The sequence below is a fragment of the Schistocerca serialis genome, chromosome 1 (assembly GCF_023864345.2).
Source record: "Schistocerca serialis cubense isolate TAMUIC-IGC-003099 chromosome 1, iqSchSeri2.2, whole genome shotgun sequence".
NCBI classification, from domain to species: Eukaryota; Metazoa; Arthropoda; class Insecta; order Orthoptera; family Acrididae; genus Schistocerca; species Schistocerca serialis.
In genome coordinates, this window is record NC_064638.1 from 329,926,096 (window position 1) to 329,950,020 (window position 23,925).

The 23,925-nt window shown below is 42.6% G+C and overlaps 1 protein-coding gene across 1 annotated transcript in view; it reads left to right on the forward strand.

The window, feature by feature from the left end:
* The window catches only part of LOC126469923 (protein furry), a 1,144,124-nt gene that overhangs the window by 521,756 nt on the left and 598,443 nt on the right, over positions 1 to 23,925 (forward strand). The gene's annotated exons all lie outside the window — the stretch shown is intronic.

The following is a 23,925-nucleotide window of genomic DNA, read 5'->3' on the forward strand; positions in this document are numbered from 1 at the left end:
AGGAAACTGTGAGAGAAATTGTTTTCTCTGTGGAATTTAGATGTCATGCGAGTTGCCATGTGCGAAGGAGGCAATGCAGTTTCATAAGACACGTACTGTTTTAGAATTTTACGGAAAAAGGAAGTATCAAACTTAAATCGGCCAATGGTCTGTTGAGACGAAACATGGATTCATACACATTATACCGTGGAATGTTGTCACAGTTAAAATTTTGCGATAAGTATCGTAAAACAGAAGTGCTCCTTCATGTTCAGTCTGTGTGCTATGCAAGGTTTTTGGCCTGTAGACTTGTAACGTGTGACAGCGCTTGTAAGAACATTGGGGTAGACCCCTATACTCTGTTACTGCCTGTTGCTGCTTCAACTCTGCAGTTCTCGAACTCAGCTCTTCAGCTCGCATTGCTGGGTAATACTTAGCTCCCTATTTTTCACGTGTTCATGTGGCAAGTGATGGTGGATTGGTACGTATTATACTCGAAATCAAATTGGTTCAAATGGCTCTGAGCACTATGGGAGTTAACTTCTGAGGTCATCAGTCCCCTAGAACTTAGAACTACTTAAACCTAACTAACCTAAGGACATCACACACACCCATGCCCGAGGCAGGATTTGAAACTGCCGAGACTGTAGCGCCTAGAACCGCTCGGCCACCCCGGCCGGCATACTCGAATTCAGGAGGAGTGATGTTCCAATCCTCGTCCGGTCATCCAGATTTAGTTTTCCGCTGTTTCCTTGCATCGTGGAGTGCTCTCTATTTCCCTAGAATGTTTTTTTCTGTATTTTACATTTTCGCTTCGCACATGGCATACATGTATTCTCCCCAAGTCGATGTACACGTTATGGTGGAGGGTACTTTTCCAAATATTGACAACTACGTGTTCGTTTCCATTTCGTATGGAACGAGGGGAAAAAAAATATTGTGTGTCTCTACAAACGCGCCGTAATCTACCTTGTCTCTTTCTAATGATCCCTACGCGAGATGTACGATGGAAGTAGCAAAATCATCTAAGCGCATGAGACGAATACCATTGTCTTAAGTTTTTCCAACAACGTTTTACAGTAATATCATCATTGTACGTATGGTTCGTATTTAAGTGACGTGAGCGTATTTGATACACTTGATACTGGCAGACTGAAACTGAAATCGGTTGGCCTTATTGTCGTCTGTGCTTAACCAGGACACTAAACGCTAGATCACTGTTGTATAATAGGTCGCATTAGTATCGTGTATGGGGTTTTCTTAATACATCCACTTACTTCAGTCTTTTAATAGGTGCGCTGCAGTCTTCCAGTCAAGCGAGGTGAGGCGGTGGTTCATTAAATCCCCGCTATTTCTATGATGGAGGCTAATTTTATTCCAGGATGTCATAATTTTTGAACTTAGAATAACCTATCAGATGATGTCTCAGACGTAGTTTAGGATATGCTCTTTTTTCTGCGTCAGTTATCGTAAAACTAAATGACCAAATTTTCATCGAGTACTGCTTTGCGATAAGATATTCAATTTAGATCATTATCGATTTCGGCCTGCATTGGTTTTTAAGCATATTAGCTCATGTTACAGGCTGAAACGGAGCAACCGATGTACCAAGCATGTGGCATCGTCGACACCCCTAGCGGAATTTTTGACCGTGAAAAGGAGCGTCTGACGTACCGTCATTGCGTCAGGAAAAGTGAAAATGATTGTTTTAAAGGTCACGTTTTCACTAATAACAGTATAACAACTGACAGAATATTTCATAAATCTCGCAGGATCCAAGGAAGGGAAAAATTACTGTTTGAAGTGAAAGGGCAAATACGCCGGTAAGCCAAAACATCATAACCGCCTGCTTAATTACGTGTTGGTACATCCTTAGAACTCAATAGAGCAGCTGATCTACGCGGCAAGGATTCGACAAGTCCTGGGTAGGTTTCCAGAGGTATGGGGGAGCAGTTGTCTAGCCCCAGAAAACGTTTCGCAGTTCCAGTAAATTACGGGCCCGTGGTTTGTGACTGGAGCTGGCGCCTCATAGCGTCCCAAATGTGTTCCGCCGGGTTCGGTTCAGGTTAATTTGATGACCAAGGCAACCAACATCTAGACGCCTACTCAGGATTTCACCATCTTTGAACTACTTCCCAGAGACGTCCACGGCAATAACATTCGAACAGTTGACCAGCTTCGGCGTTTAGGCCTTTGTTACACTATGCCGCTAGGCGGCGCTGTCGGCCTCGCCACCGGTGGCGCTGGTCGTTGTTGGGAATTTATTGTGAAGGTGACTTAGATGTCCCATATTTCACTGGATCGTACCTTATTTAGACTATATGTCCTGTTGTTCCGACAAAATACATACAGGACATATAATGTCCCGTTTTTCGTTAACCATCCCTTTTGTTTTCAAATTGCGTGTTTTTAAATAAAGCGCAACGTAAGAAAATCTAGAAGAAACGTGCTCACTCCCAGATAATAAAAAAATACACACTCTGATTAAACAACACTTAACTAGACACGATTTTTAAAATTCTGTGGCTTGTAGTGTGTAATGGTTTCAAATGGCGACCAGTTTGTCATTTCCATTTCCTTTGCGCATTGGCCTATTGCTTCAGATCACCGCTTTTAGAAGTGTGGTTTTAGACCGTCGGAGTGATAGGTTTCCTTATTTGATATCATATATCCAAACTCCTAACTGAAATGGCAAAAAGAACGTTTGTATTTACTGGAGAAATCGAAGCTGAGTTGTCATTCCTGAAATTAGAACAGCAAAGCGTGAAAATATTTTGCACATTTATTTGCTTGTGACAACAGTAACACAATAAAATGTTTGATCGGTTGGTAATGCAAGGTATTTTAATGTCCTGTTAGTGATTGTTTTAACAAGAAGATACTATGATGTATGTAATTGTAGCATAAAGCAAGTATTTTAACACAAAACTGTTATATCGATGTAGTAAAGAGTATATCAAAAGAATCATCCGATTTGGCACGTCTATATTTCTGAAATTAATACACATATGTGATGAATTTTGTTTTTTGATAAACGGGAAGCTCAGAAAAGTTTTTTCTTATCTTTTCATAGGTGTTCAATATGCCCCCCCTTGAGATGCACGGCGTATGTCAACGCGGTATTCAAACTTTTCCCACAATGCAGCGAGCATTTTCTGAGTTATAGCTTACACAGCTGCTGTTATGCGATGTCTCAGTTAATTCACTGTTGTTGACAACGCAGGCACATAAACAGAGTCTTTTATAAACCCCCACAAGAAATAATCACACAGTCAGGTCCGGTGATCTTGAGCGCCAGTAATGTAAGGGTGAATCATTTGGTCCAGTGCGACTGATCCATCTTTCAGTAATGCTTCGATGTAAAAATTCCCGCACTTCTAGATGCCAGTGTAGTGGTGCCCCATCCTGTTGGTAAAAGAAAGTTCTCAAGCATATCTAAATGCTTTTGACGTCTGTGTCAGACACTCGGGGACGACCCGGAGATTCGTCTTTACACAAACAAACTGTTTCTCGGAATTCTTCATGCCATCGTCTAATCCTCTTTGCGGTAGGAGTATCCACACCATTCCTCGTACGAAAGTCACGCTGAACAGTTATTACTGGCCCGCACTGCATAAAACGTTTTATGCTGTCCCGACACCATTTTTCCTGCAACTGAAGGAGATGCACACTGCTACTACGTAGCAAAAACCATGTAAAACTCGAGAGTTTGGTGTTTCCAACAGGACGTTGTTCATGCACATATCTCAAATAATATAATTGTTATGATTTTTTTAAAATCAGATGATTGTTTTAGATACATCCAGTATTATCCCAAAGAATTTGGATTCATTTCAAGTTCTAAGTCAAATTTTGATTTTGGGAATCTGGTCACCCAGCATTAGATTAGAGCAGGGGGTGGCACCGCCAAAAGCTGGCTGTTGAGTGGCTGTCTTACTCCGCTGCCATGTCGACACCCACTGTTGGCGGAGACTCGTAACTGGGTATTGTGTCATACGGAGCCCATTATACCGGGGCCGCAAGGCGGCGCAGCCAGTTCCACCATCACCTTCACGACCATCACCATTCGGTTTGGCTACGATGTGCTCAGTCTACTGTGATCAGGGAACATGTCGGACAACAAGTGACAATCTTCAGTCCACTAGACATACTGCAGTAAACACTTCGCGCAAATAAAACAGTGCTCAGGAAAGAGTGCAAGGGAAACAGAACATAGACAGCTAGACTGGCGTGAATTGCCGAACTACCTAGACTGAAGAACGAGTAATTGCTGCGCCAACTGGCGGCGTAGTTTAAAAGGCTTTACAGTTCGCAGACGCGATTAACAATTTACCCCTTGTCAAAGTCACTTATGTCAGAACATTTCTTCTTTTGCGGCCTCTGTCATCCCTAGAATGGTACCCCATTCGCCTCTGCTCCTGTTAATTACGTTCCTTACCTAGTCACGCGTCCGCAACGGCACGAGGCGGCAGGCATTAAATCTCGCGCTGGGCACTGGCCATAATCTTCTGGCTCTTCAGAGTATATCAGTTCAAGTATGGCACAGTGACAATACCAGTACTACCAGTCTTTTGTACAAACCCCAACAACTCTCTTTCGATATCCACGAGCATGTTCTGCGAACAGCCCCGTGTCTGTAGAGCAGTGGTTTCCAACCTGGGGGATAATTATCCTCTGAGAGGTAAAATGAAATTTTCTGAGGCGTAAAAACCAAGAGGGTTTGACTGTGCCAGTCACAAATCTAAATTATTTTTGAAATATCATTATTGTTACTCGTATTATCATTAAGATCATTTTGTCAGATTGTAATATCGATTACTTAAGTGGCCAGTACTTTTTTCGAATACTGTCATCAAAATATGACACTATGTGGTGGATGTTACGCTTGCGCTTTTGAAACTTACATCTTCACATGCGCTATCAAATTCACATGTTCTTCGCGAGATTTTTACTAACAACTTTCCCTATTTGTGCCCTGCTTAAACGTTTCAGCGCAAATCTCTGGCGCAATAGTAGATATTGGAAAACGACTTTCACGGGGGCCGGCCGGTGTGGCCGTGCGGTTCTAGGCGCTTCAGTCTGGAATCGCGTGACCGCTACGGTCGCAGGTTCGAATCCTGCCTCGGGCATGGATGTGTGTGATGTCCTTAGGTTAGTTAGGTTTAGGTAGTTCTAAGTTCTAGGGGATTGATGACCACGGGTGTTAAGTCCCATAGTGCTCAGAGCCATTTGAACGACTTTCACGGGTATGAGTGTAAGGTAGGAGCTCATAAAAGTACTATGAGACATTCTAAAATGTAACTCTCTTTAGGTCTCAGTTTGTTGGATCAGTTACAACCTAAAATATGTTCGCTTTTTACAATTTTTCAGTTAACAAAAGCCACTGATAATGGTATAGAGGTGTTTAGGTAACAAGAAAAAAGTGTGTTTTGCATAAAAGACGGAACCTATATCCAATAAATATAAGTTTCTACACAAACTTATGTTTTTTAAGGGGGGCACTTCTTATTGTTTCTTACGAAACCAGTAACATGAAAAATCAGAACAAAGACAAATATTACCGAGAAATTGTACACCGAAGTTGAAGCTTGAAATAAACGAAACACGCCGCTATTGCACGTCCTAAGACGCAAGCGTGATACCAAACATCAACGTCTGTGGCAGGAAATCGTATTCTTACTTTCATGAATGATGTCGCTATTATGAGCAACGTGGGGTTCACGCTTACATCTTGAGATGTGCAATAGCAGCGTGTTTCATTAATTTCAAGCTTCAACTTCATTTTGATATTTCTCAGGATGTGTGTGTGTGTGTGTGTGTGTGTGTGTGTGTGTGTGTGTGTGTGTGTGTGTGTGTGTCATACCTATTAAAAATCTGTAGCCTCTGTCCATCCGGACCTTTATTTGAGGACTATGTAAATCTACAAAGTAAAACGATCAAGAACTTTTCGAAATTGTTGCTACCAATGTTCCGTATGTGTACTGACGGAAAAAATCGCAATACCAAAAATAACTAATGTAGAATAATGAAATTTCGGGAATATATTTGTCTCGGTAACATATTTAAGTGATAAACATCGCAAGATCGCAGGTTAATGTGAGCGCGAGATAAGCCACTGCAAATGTGAAATGCTGGTACATTAATAACCGGTGTAATAGACGGAATGTTGAATGGAAGCATTCAGACGTGCATGCATTGTGTTGTGCAGTTGCTAGATGTCGGTTTGTGGGGTTGAGTTCCATGGTTGTTGCAATTCTCCGTCAGTACAGGGACAATTAATGCTGTTTGTGGATGACACTCCAATGTTGTCCGATGATGTCTCATATGGGCTCGATTGCAGACAGATCTGGTGATTGAGCAGGCCAAGGCGACATTTCAACACACTGCAGAGCATGTTGGGTTACAACAGCAATATATAGGCGAGCGTTATCCTGTTGAAAAACAACTTATCTGTTCATGAATGGTAGCACAACTGGTCCAATCACCAGATTGACATATATTTTTGCAGTCAGGGTGCGAGGTATAGCCCGAAGAGTGCGCGTGCTGTCAAACGAAATCGCACCCCAGACAATAACTCCAGATACAAGTCCAGTGCGTCTACCACGCAGACTGGTTGGTTGCAGGCCCTCAACTGCCGTCCTTGTAATCGACACACGGCCACCACTGGCACCGAGGCTTAACCAACTTTCATCAGAAACTCAACAGACCTCCATCACCTCCAACGTGCTCTCACTTGACATCACGGATCTCGCAAATGGCGGTGGTTTGGGGCCAGTGGAATGCACACCGCAGGACGTCTGGCTCGAAACTGTCCTTGAAGTAACCGATTTGCAACAGTTCGTTGTGTCACTGTGGTACCAACTGCTGCTGAGACTGCTGCTGCAGATGCAGAACGATGTGCTAGACCCATACGCCAAACACAATGTCACGTGGCTGTCCGGAGCCCGGTCTTCTTGCGGCCGTACATTCTCATGACCGGCGCTTCCAACAGCCATGTACAGTGCTACAGTCCCGTCTTCCTCCAGTATCGCAGAAGGAAGATCCAGATTCTCGTAGCCCTATTTCACGACCTCGTTCTAACTCAGTGAGGTGTTGATGATGGCGGCTTCGTCGCCTTAAAAGCATTCTTAACTAATATCAACTCACCACGTCCAATCTCGAAGGTAACTAATGCTCACGACTGTTACGGCGTGTATTAAAAGCAAACCTGAGCTGCATTCTCACAGTGGCGCTACTACCGCCACTTTCATGCGACTGGCGTGAAATTTGAACGGATATCACGTTTCAGAAGTGGGAACACGCATACCAACTTTTGTTTGTGTCGTACAACTCCATTTGGTGTTGCGATTATTTTTTCTGTCACTGTGTATAACGCTTAGCGTATGTCTTTCCGAGTAAATATTGTGTAAAAGTTTGAAGTAAATGGGTCAAGAACTTTTGGGTATTTTTGGTAACAACGTTAAACGGTGACTTATCTTTTTATATTAGAATAGATTATTATTATTATTATTATTATTATTATTATTATTATTATTATTATTAGTGCCAGTGGACAGAAAGTATTGGCTAACTGAAGTCGTCTAATTTCAGTCAGCTCCCAGATAAGGACTACAGTAGTAAAGTCTTTACAAACAGTAAGTATAGTCCACACATTTAAACTTTGTTAATTTTAAATGTGGGGGTACATGGTGTGGTTGAAGCAAGTGTCGCAGGCGAGGCGAGCGTTACAACTTTCTGTTCTGAGGAGTTGTAGGTAGCACTCGCTATGCGACGAGAGTTGCTTCGTCATTTATTCCAGCACAAAAACTAGAGAAACACAGCACATGGGAAAGAAACGACACATTAAATATTCAAATATGTGCAAGTAGAATTTTGATTATGGTATCAGTGAAACCAAAAAAGCATTACTCATTAAATCTCGGTTTTGTAAAATACTCACGTAATCTAAATGTTATTTATATTTCCCCCTTTTAACAGTGTGAGCATTCAAAGAAAATTCTTTTACAATCTAAAGTTTAGTTCTGCACTAGATTTGACTGAACTCTGGGATAAAGGTCTCAGAAAGGTTGGGAACCACTGCTGTGGAAAGATCCTCGAGCGTGAATGTATTTTTAAATTCAACAAATAATATCGGCTTTCGGTATATTTTCGTCGGTTTCCCTTGCGGATTGGACGGTTTGGATCTGTTACCTGACTTTACATTTATCTCATGTAAACCATGTGACTCCAAGAGAGTGGCTTCACTTCCGCGTGAGGCGTAAAACTTACACTATTCAGTCATGTACTAGTACTGTTACTGTGCTCCCCAACAGAGTGTCTTTATATACTGAAAATACTAGAAGAATTGTACTGCCGAGAAGATATTCTTCACACTGCAAATCTTTATGAAAGTTTGGTGAACGTGTAGGTGAACAGAACTGTAGAGGCTTTTGCTAGCTCTTTGTTGACGTAATACCTATTGGCTTTTGTCTCTGTGTCTTTGACCGACGTTTGTTTAGTGATTTTCCGGGTGTTTCGCCATCACGAGTGGCTGTCATTGTAAAAGATTCGCTCTGTCTTGCTGGTCGTGGGCTGTGCCTAGACGAAAGGCTACATGCAATACGTCATGTGGATGAACGTCTATAATTACCAGATATAACTTTTATGGGGTCATTGTGTCCTGCGTTGAAAAAGCAATGAAAGATCTGTTACTATTCCAAGAAACTCTTGAGAAATGAGAAAAAGTCTTACAGCGCCTGTATGTGTGAGGTCCCATTGATCACAACCCAGAATTTACGTTCGTCAGTTACCGGGGGGTAGGCAGGTTGTTTTGAATGCATGGCATAAGATGGGTGTTGATATTATTTTGTGCAACAGCTCAAAAACATAGAACAGTACTTGGCGGAGGGAACCGAACACTTTTAAAGTCGCATGATTCCTCGTTTGTTCGCTAATTGAGCACAAATCCGATGGTTCAGGTGTGGTTACTGGAAAATGTGATGGAGAAAATAGTATGATTTTAGAATCGTTACCAAATACTTATTATCTGAACTTAACGATGTTGTGCTATTTGAACATCGTCTTTTTATTAATTCCTTCTTGAATTCCCATAACATACTTGTACTGAAGGATGCGGCTGGTTTAAACTCTAGGCCCGAGCATATGAATGCACTGATTTGTTGCTTCGACTCTGTCTGCAAGGATCTTCGACTTCAGCAATAATCGAGAATAGATAGTACGCTTCCATTTCTATCAGTTCTTCGCAGCTTTATTCAAACTTCTCTAAACATTCGGATTCTTCTGTGCACACTCTTTGTCTGTCGACATTGTAATTGATGTAAATTATGATGTAAATTTTCTCGAGCAAAAATAGACAGTTATAAAGTATGGAAGCCATTCTCAGCGTGTACATTTTGCACCTTTTGTGGCGCCAGAACAGTAAAGTTTTTCACGGCTCAGCTTGTCATGACGATGAGAAAAACACACACTCGTTTTGATTTACATTGTTGACCTACTGCAAAATTCAGGTTGGTAAGAAAGAATTACCAAACTTTGACCACAGAAGGGCAAGGCGGGCTGCAACAAGAAGCGGTTTTTCTGATACTGTTTGAATGTTGGTACTATAAGGCTAAGGTGGTTTGATTCTCCAGAAAACCTCTCAATACGTTGTGTAAGTTCTTCAGACCCTCACCATTCTTTGCATCACACCAGATCGTACCTTGGGAATCAGGCTTTGTACGTCTGTTTATATAATATCAGTTTAGGTTGCTGCTGAGTGTTACGCTTCGTCAAATCGTTAAACAGGTATTGTTGGAAAAATGAATACTCCAGACTGCTATATTAATCGCTTTAGTTGATATGGTTTTAGTTAATTATTTTATTACGAAGAATTATATACACTGAAATTTACGTGAACAAGAATTTGTATACAATATACACACTTCAAAAGAGAAAAATAAAAGATAATATAGATCAAGTATACCTGTTTAAATAATTATCACGCTTCATTATTGACTAGAACGTTGATGAGCAAAGGTTTTTAACATACTTTGCTTGTAAAAGAATGGTATTACATGACTTTTTTATAATCTTACATAATATCACTCAAACACACAGACAATATTGAATGAAATGCTTTGTACATGACTTAGTAACATTACAATATCTATGTTTTCATTGGAGCCTAGTCCACCAACAGCTTTGTCATCATACGGAAAAGCACGGCTGCGTCGCTTGATTTATGAAGCTACCTTCATAAAATGAAACCCAATAGTCTTTGAAAAAGTAAATGTTCGAAAATGGCATTCATTGTAAGCGTTTTCTGATATAAAATAGCTGTCTGTTTTGCTCAAAATTCTGGTGTGCATAAAAAAGTGGGCAGAGTACAATATGTGTGTTTTAAAAATGATCTGTTTTCTCCTGTATTTTTCATGTCCGTTGAATACTGTGTTTAGCTGGACCAACTAGATGTGAAAAGTTTACTTACGTTGACGTACATCCCGTGTTTATAAACTGTGTAAATGTTTTTGAAGCATTTGATACTTCTATTTGTGAAACATTTCTTCCTATAGTGAAGTAGGTCGTAGTGTCCATTAACCCTCTCTGCGTAAATTATATTTAGCAGTGACCTGGTGCAAGAAAGGTCACTCTCTCGATGGGTATGTTGTAGTGAAAGCTCTGTAACGTAACGTGGACCCGCATTATAACTGGTGTTCCAAAACTTTTCCTTGGCGTGAAGGTAAAGGAGGTGTAGTTCCTTCTATCACACGGGCTGTATCCAGGTATAGTACATAGAAATCCAGCTTTTAGGATTAACTGCTAGGTCCGTGATGTTATAGGGGTGTGAAATTCATTGCATAGTGATAATATTTCGACTCTGAGTACAACGTATAGCAGCATAAGTGAGTTACTTCTCTCTTATTTATATTGTGCACATTTTGTACGTCACTGTAATTATAGTTTTTATTTGCTTCCGTATTGTGAAGTAGGAACCGTACGTTTCCATGGACGCCCCTGAAGAGCTTCATCAGTTACAGTATTCAGAGGGAAAATTTTCTCTTGCGTGAATTACCAATGGTTAAAAAAGTAAAACTATTTAAAAGTTTTGTAGCTGGAATACATCGTACGTAGGGAATTTATTCGGACCTATCGGCAGTAAAATAACGCAAGTAGCTGTCTCAGACAAGTTTGTCTGTTGTAAGGAATTAATAAGGATCTTAACTTACGTCTTCCTAACTAGTGCTCTACACATGTCCAGTCTTTCAGTTTGTGACGACGTAATAGGTTCCATGAAGAGCTGTTTGAAGGGCAAGAGACGTGGGAAGAACGCTGCGTTGCCACTGTCACCGATGCCTAATAATGCTGGCTGCTGTCGCGAGGATTCTAGGTTCTATTTCCGTCAGATACCTCGATGTCACATGTCGCAGAAGCGTTGGAGTCTGACCGTTCTACCTCATGAGACCAACTTGATCAATTTGCAGCAACACCGGTACGGGAGTGGCTAAGTGACGTCACGAGGAAAGGTTAGACCCACGCTGGTAGCTGCGCGACATTTCTTTCTTTGTACACACGTCGGCGAACCTTGTCAACTCGAGCGTTTGAGTCTGTGAGATAAGTCGATAGTGTAGAATGTAGTTGCTGGTACGTCGATATGTGTGGAAGAGCTGTAAAGTGTAGGGGAAGTCGAGGATAGCGCATGTAAGAGAGAAAAATTGTCACCGGCAGAAGTGCCGTACATTGAGCATCAATGCACAGGCGGTAGATATCGGAGACGACTTCTGGAAGCGGATGTGCAGTGGCGAAGGCTGCGCGTGACAGACCGCAGCCGTAGGTGCGCCCGGAGTTCACTTGGTCAGCAGCAGCATCTCGTGAGCGTCGCGCCACGAGCCGGCCGCCTGGAAGCCGTTGATGGTGACGGTTCGCCGCCGACCCCCGGAACCGGACGGCCGCAGGTAGAACTCCGATACTACTGGAACAGAAGAAAGGCGAGGAGAGGGGTGGCGGTCAGCGAGGGCCGCCCTGCTGGCACAGCGCAAGAGCAGCGGCGAGGGAGGCCACAGTTAATTTGCCTCCCCTCGCTTCCTCCCTGAGTTGAGTTGGCACTCGGCGGTCCGTGTACAGACTCACCCGAGTTACACCCTTGTAATTAAACGATATGTTTTCCGACTAAATCTCAAATGGGAAGGCAATCTAGAGGGAGAGAGCTAAAGTTGATAGCAAATAAATTGTAAAAAACTGGTGGGATGGAGGCTTTTGATGGTCTGGTATGTCATTTCCTTACTCAGTTCATCCGGGGACGTATGTCCCTGATTCGTGCTTGGTTCTGCAATTCGAATGCTGATAAATTTTTGTCCTCTCTTTTTACAGATATGGTCAACTATTAGAGAGCTGTTTTATGATGTATGAAAAATCAATAACATGACCTCGCATAAAGTAATCGTAATATAGTGCTCTTACAGTGAAATGCAGCATTGTGCGATTCAAAGAACAAATACTTGTGTTGGTGTTAGATTAATCTGTGCTGCTAGTCTAAAAGTGTTAGGTATAAATAATTAAGATGCCGGCCGAAGTGGCCGTGCGGTTAAAGGCGCTGCAGTCTGGAACCGCAAGACCGCTACGGTCGCAGGTTCGAATCCTGCCTCGGGCATGGATGTTTGTGATGTCCTTAGGTTAGTTAGGTTTAACTAGTTCTAAGTTCTAGGGGACTAATGACCTCAGCAGTTGAGTCCCATAGTGCTCAGAGCCATTTGAACCATTTTTTAAATAATTAAGATCAAAATCAAAGAGATGTGTTGCTTACGGTGAAATTTTAATTGCAGTTCCGGTCATAGGACAATGGTTTTATGCAAAGACAGTAAAATACATTCACGAAACAGAAGCCGGCCGCGGTGGCCGAGCGGTTTTAACCGCTTCAGTCTGGAACCGCGCGACTGCTACGGTCGCAGGTTCGAATCCTGCCTCGGGCATGGAAGTGTGTTATGTCCTTAGGTTAGTTAGGTTTTAAGTAGTTCTAAGTTCTAGGGGACTGATGACCTCAGATGTTAAGTCCCATAGTGCTCAGAGTCATTTGAACCTTTGAACGAAACAGTAAGGTGTCAACATGGATGTTTCAGTCGTTTCATAAAATTATATTTGTGGGTGTATTATTGTACTCTGCATTTTTAAAATTTTAATTACATGTGAAGGAAGTGACCTACGGGAAGTGAGGCATTAATTTACAATGAAACTATTACCGGAATATCGGGTATTGATTGTGTAGTTGTTACTGGCAGTGAGAGTTAGTACTGAACAGTGCCAGGACAAATAAACGTCGTGCAGCGATTAGTGTTTTCGTGTTATTGTAATTACCAGAACCCACCAACAGAGTTATACCATCGTGATTCCCGGTCCGTTGACAGCTTGTGACTGGGCAGTTGTTACAAGGTGCATTGTGTCGCCCGTTGAACCTGAAAACAGTAGTAGATAATACATGGTGTAGCTGTGCAGAGCTGCTTTAATACATTTAGTGAAAGATCAACAATATATTATCTCAAGACAATAGCCGTGATTGGATGCAGTAAATATGAGTAAGTCTTATCGCTGGGGCACCCTACTCAGCTGCCGTTAATGTTTGCGAAAACAATTTTTGGATCGAATACGGCACACGAATCATGAGATCCCTTCGCTGATAGCTGCTGATTGTTATTGTATACCTGTTTCGTTGGCGTGTCCCGGTAGCTACTTGTCGCCGTTGTCTCCGTCGAAGTCGGCGTTCTCTTAGACAAGCGCTCTCTTAGCCACTCCTTCGCTGCTCTCACGCGAACTAAAATCAAACAAGTTGTGTACAGCGCTCAAGCTATTATTATGTCAATTTTTCGGTTAGTGGTTTGTCGTCGCCGTCGTAGTTAGTAACTGTTAGTACTAATGCGTATTCAATCCATTAGTTGATTAATTCGTAGCGCTAACCGGTTAATTTGTGTTCTTTTCTGTATTAACACTCTAGATCAGTTTTAGTCGTTAAATATTCTGCTTGAAAGCGAGATCTTCTTTAAATTGCTTTGTTCCATATATTGTTTTACGCAGTGAATAATAGAATAACAGGATGAAGATGTGCTGAAAATGCAGAAACGTAAGACTTGTATGACTTCTTCCCTGATTGCTTCTCTGCGGAAGTTGGTACAAACTGTGAAGCTGAAAGAAACAACGCATGTCTTCCCTTGTTTCCTTAAATAGGCAAACATTTCCTTTTCAGTCCCACAGCCTCCACGAATACTGTAGAACCCTGCAGTTTAAAACGCCATAGTTTCGTCACCCGAACGAGACTTTCCGAGTTAATATATGTCGTAGAACATAGTCCACAGTAGGTCAGTATCATGCATGATAAAGATAGATGACTTGTGTGTCTCGCCTTATGTAGATCAAGCTGTCCATTCTCCACGAAAACGGAGCTCGATGATACACGGCGGTTATAATTAAACTTTCGCTACTGAGCCAGTATGGACGGAAAACTATTAACCGTGTTGATACCCAACTTCATAGAAAAGATGTTCAGATTGTGCACTCTGATTTGCCTTGTTAGTAGTGTTAAGGTCACGACTTGCCGTTTGCTCCTAGGAGAGGCCGGCGGCCAATATGTCACAAATTGTTACCGTTGTTGAGAATACTGGACGCAATGTGCGATCTTCATGCAGTGCACGAGCTGTGACGAAAGCTGAATATTCTATGGCCCACCACTCGAAAGTTCTGCGAAAGATTTTGAAATGTTATCTGTACGAACTTAACATATCTCACCAACTTTGTCCACTTGACGCAGTCATTCACGTAGACTTTGCTCTTAAGTTTTGTATTTGACCTTGGAAGATTTTGTGGAGTGATAAAGCACACTTTACGCTCACTGGGACAATGAACACTCACTCACAATTGTCGCATTTGGGAATCGTCATGGCCAACGAACGTTTCACTCTGTGATTTGCCTTTACGGCATAGTTCACGATTAGTCCATTTTTCTTCGAGTAGCTCGGATCCAAGGGGCTAAGGCTATGCAGTGTGATCTGCTTTGCCAACCTGTGATGTCTGCTCGTCGAGATAGAGGTGCTTTGGACTCCACTGTTTTGATACACGATGGAGCTCCATCTCACATTGTTCCTGAGGCCACTTGGTTACTCGGTAATGCATCTGGAGAAAACCGAATCATTGACCGATCTTTCCAAACTCCGTGACCACCAATATCACCATATCTGGCCGCGTGTGATTGCTGGTGTGAGATCATCTGAATGACGTAGTATATTAGCGTTGGACGTTGAAGATGAGGGTAGCGGGGGAGTTAGGCAACATTCCAACTCAGATGTTTCGGGCAGCGGAATAGTGCGGTTCCAAGCTCTCGTAGGTTGCAATTGGTCGCGACACTGGTCAACGTTTACAACCTGGAACGTAAACGTGATACGTTATTAACAAATGTTACTTTCTCATGCGAAAATTAAAACGTGTTTCTTCCAACTGTTTTTTTTTCATTTTTTTTCTGTTTCGCGTGTTCTTACAAATATTTTCACAAAGTTTCATTGTCCTACGATAACTCGTTTTTCATAGAGGCCCTCTCAAGTAGCGAAAGCTTATTTATAACCAACCTGTAGTTTTTGAAATGCACTATATGTGTGCAGGAAACTTAAAATCTATGTCATGAATTACGCATACAACGTTTCTAATTTCATTTGGTTTACTTATAGTTACTTTTCTAAAAAATACACTCCGTTTTTGGCTTTTTCGTTCGTGCACTTTGAGCAAAAGAGTGAACAGATACTCATGGATGACTGTCAGCCCCCCGCGGTTACTTTTCGCAGAAATAGGGAGGAGGCGAAATCCTCAGAACTGCGATGTTTTGCGTCATTTCCTTGAAATTACTAGCTTAAAATGCAGTAGCAGCAGTTCCGAATGCTATACTCCACGGGAGGCCAAAGACGGCAACACAAAGCTTTTTTGTCCCACATCAGTCGCGGTGCTCTTTTCGGTTCTCTGCGCAAAACTTGGGTATTGTCTCCGGATATCCGTTACGCAACACATACCGTTGTTTTAAACGGTGACGCTTAAACTTATTATCTCAATCTATTTACTGGCGCTACTATAATTCTGCCTACGGCATCCGTCTCAAGTGTTGAAGTTCAATCTGTCACATGCTGTCATAGCACACGTGTTCTGCGCATATGATTAACAGCGATCTATAGTGTGAAAGCAGACTGAGAAGACCTAACAGTAGATCAGAAACTGTCTTCATAATCTTCTCCTGTTTTCGAGTTTAGATAACAAAGGAAGGTCCTTAAACACTCGGAAAGCGATCGGAAGATAACGTTGCTAAACTCAGTGACTTCCATTGGCATTAAAAACATCTCAGTTTGACTGAGACATTCCAATAACGTACCTCATTTCTTAAACACATCATAAGATGCAGTCTTAAAGGAGACACTCGGCTGCAATTGGTTTTGCTCATTGACTTAAAAGTAACTAGAGTGCCAATAACTCGGTTTTCATTTATACTAAGCATAACAACTACTTTTTGCTTCTAATCTTGATGTTTTTCTTTACAAGATGATTCGCAGCATTTATATATCAACTAGGACTCAGAGGAATGCAATACACACTGTCTAATGCCAAAGGCTCCTCGAAAAATACGTCTGGTATCTCCTAACTGATCTTACAAAAGGTCTTTAATTTATATTTTGTTCTTTACCAGTGCTTACGATTTTAAGAATTTACTTCTGCTTTAGACTGTGCCACCAGAACACGAGAGCAATGGAAAACTCATTCAACAGTAGAGAGACTGTTGTCAAGTAGCACAAAGCCGAAAGAGATAACAGATTATTGTAATTTATTTCACTCCTATGGCATTACGTACGTATAATTTACCTTCGCCAAACTTTTTCGCACTTTTTCCTCCAGGCGTTTTTGGTTATTATTCAAAGTCTGCTGGTTTGACGATTTTTCTGTCGCAGGTAATATCTCCCTTTTTTCGTGCCTTGATAGCGGAGTCTACAGGAATCAGTGAGAAAACCCAATATTCTCGCCAGGAGAGAGAGAGAGAGAAAGAGAGAGAGAGAGAGAGAGAGAAATGTTGGATAAACAAATTACAACGTGTCTCTGGATTATATCTATCTCCCGTCGTAAGCCCTCAAAAATGCTGCGGTCTGTGCACAGTTCTGAGAAATAGTAATTTAAAAGCCGTTCACCACTTTTGTTGATCACTGATTAATTTTACTCGCGCTGAAAAGCGCTAATAGCACGTATATTAAATGCTTCTCTTTGTAGGATAGCAAGCAGAACTTCCATTTCTTTCTGTTGAATGATCTTGCTTCGTAGAATCCAATTTTAGCTCTAACCTGTGAATAAAATTAAGATATCATCTTCAAACCTGCGCTCGTATATGATCTACTTCTCTGCCAATTTTTTGCCGGTTACATCTGTTTCTTATTCTCAGGAAAAACAGAGAATTGTTGACACACGAGAGCACAGTAGCGTGAACTATATTTTCTTCTCGGTGTGCAATCATCAGTTCATTGCTTTTCTTTTCTTTCAGCTTTCAGAATTAGTTGAACTGGCCAAATTAGCAACATACAGTATATAACCATAGTTACTGACACAGTCAATGAAAAGTGCGTTAATAAACTCACATTAAATATCAGCCTTACTAATAGACCGGTATATTTTAGCAATGCTCACGTAATTGTAGAATTACGAAATATTCTGGGAAAATTAGGTGAACGTGAAGAGGCTTGTTACAGATATATTTTTTTTTTTCCTAAAGTTCGAAATGACCACATAATATTTTGTTCTGCTATCCGTGAACATGTTTCACGGATGAAAAACTATTGTTTTCATGAAGAAATTGTGTTAAGTGACAACTTTTCATTCATCTACTGGACGTTATTTGTAAAACTTGACATCTGCCGTTAACTATCTTGGACTCATTGAGTGCATTTGGTTGACATAATGTCAGATATATCTATGATTTTTCAGCAACGTAATATTTATCTCTTCTCAGAAGGAATCGCTAGGATTCGGTGATTAGATATTAAAATTTTTCGTCATCTTACGGGTGTACATACATTCCGCTTTTAAAAAGCACAACTGCATCGTCTGTGTTCTTGTTATGTCGTTAAGCGTCGTGTTTTAAGAGATCAAACAAATGCCTTTCTTGATCGATGATCTTACGTATTGAATAAAGCTTGACTTCAATGATCTCCGAGAAACAGCTCCGACTACTTCAGTTTAGACTCCATCATGGCTGATGTACATGCTCTCACGAAGTTTTTGACGTTCTGTCGTCAGAATATGCACTACTGGCCATGAAAGCAACATCATGAAAATGGCATGCAATAAACGTCAGAGGAAAGGAAGTGTACTACATGCTTAGATTGCAAATAACTATCATTTCAACACAATCGCACAAAGTAGGCTGGAGTAGCGCATTCTACATTCTGTATATATAAATTAAGTTTACACAGCGGGTTTCTAATTCAGAAATCACGTTTGAACGTTGACTGTAAAAAGAGCGTTTTATCCTTCGTATAAGCAAGTGAAAAATGAAACATTATGTGTCAGAATTTAAGAGCGGCTGGATCATGACCTATCGAGACTGCGATTCTTAGTTCCACGATATTTCTGGTAGCGGTCTTATTTCTTCTTCTTCGCCTTTTGCCTTTTCTCTAAGGGGTCGCATTTTTATATGACTTTTGGGAATACACTGAGGTGACAAAACAAATCTGATGTCTCCTAATATCGTGTCTGACCCACTTTTGCCGGACGTAGTGGGGCATTCATGTATACACAGCCCACGCCATTAAGGAGCCGCCACCAGCTTGCGCAGTCCCTTCTTGACACTTGGGTTCATGGCTTCGTGGGGTCGGCGCCACAGCTCCTACCAACTGAAATCGGGACTCATCTGACCAGGCCATGGCTTTCCAGGAGTCTATGGTCCAATTGATTTCTCACAGGCCCAGGAAAGTCGTTGCAGGCGATGTCGTGCTGTTAGCAAAGGCTCTCGCGTCGGTCGCCTGCTGCCATAGCCCATTGACGCCAAATTCCGCCGCGCTATCCTAAGAGATACGTTCGTCGTACGTTCCAGATTGATTTCTACGGGTATTTCGCACGGTGTTGCTTGTCTGTTAGCTCTGACGACTCTACGCAAACGCCGCTGCTCACGGTTGTTACGTGAAGGTCATCGACCACTGCATTTCACGTTCAAGACATCATTCATACGGGACGATAGTACAAACATACCGTCGTTTGACAATCGGAAAGACTCCCGCAGAGACGACATAGTAATAAGCATCCCTGCCGTAGATAAACAACTGAAAGATATGAAAGTAAATAAATCACCAGGTTCAGATGGAATCCTGGTTCGGTTTAACAAAGAGTACTCTACGGCATTGGCCCCTTACCTAGCTTACATTTACCGTGAATCTCTCGGCCAGCACAAAGCCCCCAAGTGAATGGAAAAAGGCGCAGGCGACGCCAGTATATAAGAAGGGTAAATCAACTGACCCGCAAAATTATAGCCCAATATCACTAAATTCTGTTTGCTTAAGAATCCTTGAACATGACCTCAGTTGAAATATAATCGTTTTTCGTGAGATTGAGAAGCCTACGTCACGAATTTTCATGGTTTTAGGAAGCATCGTTCGTGCGAAACTCAGATTGCCCATTTCTGACGTGATATACTGTGAACTATGGATGAAGGGCAACAGGCAGATTCTATATTTCTAGGTGTCTGAAAAGCATTTGACATGATGCCCCATTGCAGGTTTTGGCTGTTGAAGATGGAGTACTTTACTTGTAAGTACGAAAAGGTATGTTCATTTCCCACCTTGGTCGTATTTTCTGATGAACGTGCAGTTATTGACGTCTGATTACGGCTATTGGTCTTGATTTAAGTATCATTGTGACGGAATGTTTCCATTGACCATGTGCATACAACATTTAACGGTGCCTCATTCAGGCTGTTAACGAAAGTAAGAGCATATGGAATTAAATTCACATATGTGCGAGTGACTCGAAGACTTCTTAAATAACAGAATCCAGTATGTTGTCATCTACGGCGAGTGTTCATCAGAGACAGTGGTATCGTCAGGAGTGCCCCAGCGAAGTGTGATAGGACTGCTGTTATTCTCTGTGTAAATAAATGATTTGGCAGACACAGTGGGTATAAATCTGTGGTTGTTTGCTGATGATTCCTTGGTGTACAGTAAGATGTCGAAATTGAGTGACTGTTGGAAGATGCAACACGATTTAGACAAAATTTTCAGTTGGTGTGATGAATGACAGCTAGGCCTAAATGTGGAAAAATGTTAGTTAATACGGATGAGTGGGAAGACCAGATCTGTAATGTTCGGAGAGAGTATACTAGTGTTCTGCTCGACGCAGTCCAGTCGTTTAAATATCTGGGCGTAACGTTGCACAACAATATGAGATGGAACGAGCATATGCGAACTGTCGTAGGGAAGGCGACTGGTCGACTGCGGTTTATTGGGAGAATTTTAGGAAAGAGTGGTTCACCTGTAAAGGAGACCGCATATAGGACGCTAGTACGACCTATTCTTGGGTACTGCTTGAGTGTTCGGGATCCGTACCAGATCGGATTCAAGGAAGACATCGAAGCAATTCAGAGGCGTGCTGCTAGATTTGTTACCGGTAGGTTCGAATAACACGTAAGTGTTACGGTGATGCTTCAGGAATTGAAATGGGAATCCCTGGACGGAAGGTCGTGGTTCTTTTCTTTTTTTTTTTTTTTTTTTTTTTCCGGGAAATCCTATGAGATAATTTAGAGAACCGGTATTTGAAGGTAACTGCCGAACTATTCTACTGCCGCCAACATACATTGCGCGTAAGGACCACGAAGATGAGATACGAGAAATTACGTCTCATAGGGTGACATATAGACTTATTTTTTTCTCGCTCTGTTTGCGAGTGGAACAGGAAAGGAAATGACTAGTTCTGATACGGGTTATGTACCGTATGGGGGCTTGCGAAGTATCTATGTAGATATAGATTGTCCGTGGTGAGAGGTAATTCCTGAGATTTGGCATTCTCGGCACACTTTTGACACTGTGGATTTCGGAATATTGAATTGCTTAACGATTTACGAAATGGAATGACTCATGCGTCTAGCTCCAACTACTATTCCGCGTTCAGAGTCTGTTAATAGCCGTCATGCGGCCATAACAACATCGGAAACCTTTTCACATAAATCACCTGAGTACAAATAACAGCTCCGCCAATGAATCGCCCGTTTATACCGTCTGAACGCGATAATATCGCCGTCTGTATATGTGCATACTACTCTCCCATGACATTTCTCCCCTCAGTGAATTAGTGGCAGTTGGTGGCCGGATGCCCTTCCTGTGTGACGCCAGCACTGCCCCCGGGACGAAATTTCTTCACTTCAGCTCTAAACGTTTGGCGTAAATTGTATGTTCAAGTATGACACCGATTTTCTGAATGTTTCCGTACTCCGCGTTTGAGTACCAGATAGGTATTTTGGTAACTGGATGTGGGAAACCGACTGAGGGCAACATCCAGGCTGGCCAGCACACCGGACTCCGTGATCATTCCCCCGGCCAGATTCGATCCGGGGCCGATGCACCTTTCACTGTCCCTGAAGTGGGCGCTTTAATGTGCTCCTCTGTCGCGTCGGCTCTCGGTATCTCACTATTGTCAAGCCAATATGAAGTATATGGGGTCCTTAGTCAAGGCCATGTTCAATCTCAACGGCCCCATGCGGGTAGATTTGCAGCAAGGCCGGTGTCTACACTGACAGTGCCACGACGTATGGAGCACTGTGTGCTTTTAGCAAGGCGATCATTGTGCGGTGTGCTTTGACTTGGGAGCAGAGAGAGGGTCGTTGACAGTGGTGCGCCTAGCAGAGACACTGGCCACAAGAAGTGGCACCACACCATCTTTCCAGATGGTTTCACGTTGTGCGTACAGCAGTACGGAAGACGTGTGGAGGCTCGCAAGAGAACTATTGCTGTCAAATTGCATCGTCACATGGGACCACTACGTAACGAGAAGGTACTAGTTGTCATTGAGTATACAACAGGATGAACTCTGGTTCGCATAACTGGTAATTAGGAATGCTGTAGTTATATTTCTTATTTTTAAGGACGGTGCCTGTGCCATATCTTAAAGGTTCCAGTGGCCTTATCTGTCAGTAATATAAAGCAAGACGTATTCTCGGTGCTGCCCTGTCATTTGTCCAAATAGAAAGTGTTAGACTGTTTCCCTGGATAACAAATTCTCCAGATCTGGTACCCTTTGAACATATCTGATAATGAGTCGCCGAGAGGGCACGCCACCACTCACCAGCCATTACGATTGATTAACGCTGTCATAGAGCAGGAGCACCATGGAATGGCGTAACTCCCCTCATAAGTTCAGTTCCACTCAGCGCCCAGCAGGGTTGGAGCCATCGCTGCTGCCAGAGGTGCCAGCTGTGTGTAAAATTCTCATTTCTCGCAAATCAGGTACAGATTTAATAATGTGTTATTTCACTATACTGAGGATGCACAAAAAGTAAAAATATCGTGAAACCAGACAATAATCCGCTTCAGTTGTACCGTATCTTGGCTTCACGCGGGACAGTCACCTGCCCGCAGCCTGGTGCCCAATGTGCGCCGACTACGCGCGTGTCATGGTTTTTGTTCACCTGAAAATAGCCTTTTAATCGGCCGAAATCGTTCGTGATGGAACCAACAAAATTATTTACAACTAAGCGGTCTATTATCTGGTTCCACAATGCTCAGTTGCGGATGTCCTTTTAACCAATTTTGATGAAGTGAAATATCGTTATTTCCTATCGTTACTGGTGTAGCAATTTTAATGGCCATTAGCGTAAGACATGGTCAGTCTCCAGTTGTAACATTAATAGTCCATTCACGTTATCTATTCTGTTAGGCAAGTAGATTACGGATGGAGAGAAAGTTGGACTTTAGAAAATTTGTTAAAGAAATAGTAAGCGTTGGGTTGCCTGCTGGCAGGACTGAACTAGGAGGAAAGCAGAGCGTAGCGAATGAAGCATGAGCGAATAGGCGGCGTGCTGACCTGTGCCCTGCGTCGAGTCGGGGCGGCGGCGTCGCAGCAGCCTCGGACAACACATGGCGGTGAGCGCGCGTCGGAAGTTCTGCCCGCTGGCGCAGTACAGCGCGAAGTTGATGCCGAAGTTGGTGTAGAACAGAGGGTTCGCCACGTGCTGCAGCGCCGCCAGCAGCCACCCCTGTGCGCGCATAAATAAAGCAATTCTCGATATATGGAAAGTGGCAGATGCAAAATAATCACACAGGATGTAAAATTAGTGACTGCCGTGAGATACTACGTCATAACTATTTAACACAGCCTCTAGTCTTCATAATGGCCTGGCATCGTCGAGGAAGAGTGTCCGCAAGTTTCGTCACGTATGCCATATCCAGGTGTAACAAAACATTGAAGGTAGAATGAGATTTTCACTCTGCAGCGGAGTGTGCGCTGATATGAAACTTCCTGGCAGATTAAAACTGTGTGCCCGACCGAGACTCGAACTCGGGACCTTTGCCTTTCGCGGGCAAGCGCTCTACCATCTGAGCTACCGAAGCACGACTCACGCCCGGTACTCACAGCTTTACTTCTGCCAGTATCTCGTCTCCTACCTTCCAAACTTTACAGAAGCTCTCCTGCGAACCTTGCAGAACTAGCACTCCTGAAAGAAAGGATATAGCGGAGACATGGCTTAGCCACAGCCTGGGGGATGTTTCCAGAATGAGATCTTCACTCTGCAGCGGAGTGTGCGCTGATATGAAACTTCCTGGCAGATTAAAACTGTGTGCCCGACCGAGACTCGAACTCGGGACCTTTGCCTTTCGCGGGCAAGCGCTCTACCATCTGAGCTACCGAAGCACGACTCACGCCCGGTACTCACAGCTTTACTTCTGCCAGTATCTCGTCTCCTACCTTCCAAACTTTACAGAAGCT